General features: G+C 41.0%; 1 protein-coding gene across 1 annotated transcript in view; it reads right to left on the bottom strand.

The window, feature by feature from the left end:
* The window catches only part of tex14 (testis expressed 14, intercellular bridge forming factor), an 18,963-nt gene that overhangs the window by 10,110 nt on the left and 5,146 nt on the right, over positions 1-3,707 (bottom strand). The window lies entirely within an intron of this gene.

Genomic DNA, 3,707 nt, shown 5'->3' with positions numbered 1-3,707 from the left:
TGGGCACATGCCGAGAGAGCACACTGCATGCGGTCAAAGAGTGTGTTGTCATCAAGCCTTGCGTCGCTAAAGCTGGGGGGCACTACATAATGCTCGGGGATGGGTTTTACTGTTGAACGCAGTGTCTGTAAGTTCCCATTAGGGAGCGTCTGTTAATCTGAATGATTGAATTATTGCTAGTGTATAAGTTCATTTATGTCCTGGTGCATTCAGTGGCTCATGCTATGTTTGCAGATGAGTAATTAGTCTGACGTAACATAGAACATAGTCAGAATGGTGAGTGGTCCTCGGGAAGTAATGATGCATATAGAAATTAGGATTCAACAACGGCGGTAGTGATGAGCTGCTCGAATTCCTCACACCGTCAGTGATGTGATATATATACAGAACAAGTCGATATTTTTTGTGATTGTAACCAAGTCGTACGTTACGCTACATTTATTAGGCTCGTCTAGCTTTTCATCTGATCAACTGGGGGGCCAAACATATGATACTTAAATGATCGTCGAGATGATGATGTTGGGGTGAGAGATGTGTTGTGTGTTTGTATGATTCCGGATCTGCATTTCCTGATGAGAAAACAAACCCGATGCCGCGCTTTTTGTAGTTGTAGTAGTACAGCAACATGGATTAAACGTGCTGTCTTTTTTTCTACACAATGTTCGGGACCAATTAAATGGATAAAGCACGGATTATTATCATTATTGCCACTACGATCCGGACACACTAATGGTCCAAACCCGTTTCCCGCAGCGAGCTCCACCCGTGACAGTTTAACGTGGGCTAGCGCCTGAGTATCGAGATAGGCGCGGACTGGGAACCACTATCGGGGAAACGAAATACATCAGATGGCCCGGCACACACCGAGAGTGGAGACGTGATAGTCACTAGCACATCCCGGCACTCCCCCCGTTGATAATTTACTAGCGAAGACTACCGAAGCTGGGCGGTCCACCGACGAGTCCCGGGATGATTGTTTAACGCATCTGGCTCTCAGCTGTCGGACTGCTACAGTGACCAACGTGGCTTATCGAAAAGGTCACTTATTGACGTTACGGCTACGTTACTAAACTTCTAACTGAAGTACAACATAAATCCGATTTGTCAGTGTTCATGTGATCCTCAGACATACATTCAAATTGATCCGTGCTAAGTTGATGATCTTAGATTAGGCTTTAAAATCGAGAGCCGTGCTTGCGTTCCTCCCGTGCGTTTACATGCAGATGCTAGACATCCTGAAATGTCTGCTGTACATGGAGTGTACTGTGCCAGTATCTGACTTTATTCACATCGATCTCCAGGTGTGGACTCGCTGCAGCACCTGGAGGAGATCAAATGGTCCATTGCAGCTGGCAGATATAATACATTTATCTAAGTCACATAGGGCTCGTCAATCAAGTTCAGAGCTGGAGGTTTTCCATGAGCGACAGGATGATCTACTACCAATTGATGGGTCTCGCTGTTGGGCCGAAACTGATGGAATGATTTCTTAACTTACAGTAGGCTATTTTTTACAATGTGTGTTGGAAGGATTTATTAAATTCCTATGAATATTGTCATTGTTGAAGGCTTTTAGAGAAGGGTGAACTATAAGCCTGAATTACATAACATGTTATACCTAAAAACATAAAAGCCACAATAAATGAATCACAATTATTCTAGTTATTTTTACCTCCTGTATTGCTTTCAACCCACCAGCTTTTATGGTGTTGTTACGTCACTAACTGTAAGCTTGTCACATACAGTCTATGGTCACTCAGAGTAACATCCAGTTAATTTAGCTGCTGGAGAAGAAAGATCAGGGGGGGAGGGGGGGGGAGAGAGCCTTGTGGTTGATGGGCCATTAGTTGTGTAAATACACAGCTGAGAGCTGCCGTTTCATTCAGACTGTTTAAAAAACGGTAACAACGGACTATTTTTCTTAGCGGATGCATGTCAATTTAAATCAATACATACAACTATTTTTTAAATCAATAAAAACATTTTCTAAATCCATAAAAGCATTTCAATTAATACTGGGAGTCATGTCGTTACTTTGTTGAGAATGTGGCCGTGTAATAAGCGGGATAATTTGCAGCGACTTGTTCCTTATGGGGAAAATAGCACCCGTCATGCAGATCAGGATCCTTCCGCCACGCTTTGGGATCCTTATCTGCCGACGAGGTTCCATTAAAATATAAATATTTTTTGTGAATTACTGAGTTTAGGCACGTTAATAACGTTTTAATGAAGTTGAATACAGTATATTCATACGTGTCAGTGATTTCATGTCAATTCGGTGAACATAAACATAAATGATCGTGGTGAAGATGATGATTTAAATTAGGATTAAAAATCGAGAGCCGGGCTGCATTTCCTCCTGTTCGTTTTTTTCAACTAAACAACATTATTTTGTTAAATAACAACATGGTGATGTTTTGTAAATGATTACATGTCTCTTATTTAGCACAGAGTATGATATCCCTGATATATGGATCTTAACAAAGTTCCGCTGTACATCCAGCGTGTATCTGACTTTATTTCACATGAGCTCCAGTGTGGAACCCCACTGCACCCCCTGGTGGATCAATGATCCATTGCAGCTTGCTTCATTATAATTACATTTATCTATCACGGGGGCGGTCTCAAGTCAAGCTGGAGGTTTTCCCTTGAGCGAGGGCACATCACGTACCAATCACGGCCCTCGCGTTTCAAACTGTCTGAAATGAATCGCTACATCTGTACAAGACATCTATCAATATGTGTGTATACCTCCACCCAGGGCTCGACAGTAACGGTTGCCAGGTTGCCATTGGCAACCATTCCGAAAAAATGTCAACCACTTCTTGGCCTTTGGTTGCCATCAGTGGCAACCACTTTTTAATATGAAGAAATAAGGACAGCAAACAGCTAAATGTGTTCCCCAAAATAGATAAATGTTAATTATTTGTTGTATTAAGAGTGATATTTAATTATTGTTGTGACCAGTCTTAAGTTGCACGTGCATTGGTGTGATTACGGAGCCAGAAAGCAATGCACGTTTACTCACGTGCGCTGTGCGCACGTGTGTTTGTTTTACAAAAAATGGCGAAGCAAATTAAGTTGTTTGACTGTGAGGTAAAAAGTTCAGCCAACCCGTCAACATCTCAAACGAATGTTCAAAGTGATTCAACTGATAAAGTGCAAGATGAACCCGAACGAAAGCAAAGAGAAAATGTGTAAAGTCTTGGGAGGCGAAATATATATGTACATTCTGCTCCGTTGTGAATTCACTTCCGGTAAAAGTTCCTTCAAAAATAAGAGTCCCGATCTTATTACTACCAAAATAAAAGTGCTAAGCGAAATTTTACCATAGGAAAATATTGGCATACAAATATAATCACTTCTATAAAAAGGTAACACATTTTAAATATAGTTAGGCAAGGTAATTTACATCATTAATAATTCATATCTAATTCTTAACTGTGAATGGTTTTCATTTATTTAACATTATAAATGTATTAGTCTGGCCAATGACAGAACCACAATCAAGACTTCAATGCTGAAGGGCCAATGGATCTCTGGTGGGGGTCAGCACAAAGGTCAAGAAAACCCACATTTCAAAGGGAGACAACGGATGACCAAGAAACTAGTGATCTGTGAAGAACATGACAACAGCTGCACTACTGGTATTTAGTATACCAGCAATTGAGGGTGGACAAGTTTACTACCACTTAGGTTTCAAATAA

Source organism: Notothenia coriiceps, unplaced genomic scaffold (genome assembly GCF_000735185.1).
Source record: "Notothenia coriiceps isolate Sejong01 unplaced genomic scaffold, NC01 NC01_scaffold00028797, whole genome shotgun sequence".
NCBI lineage: Eukaryota > Metazoa > Chordata > Actinopteri > Perciformes > Nototheniidae > Notothenia > Notothenia coriiceps.
Note: the sequence above shows the minus strand (reverse complement) of the source record. Positions and strands in the feature narration are given on the sequence as shown.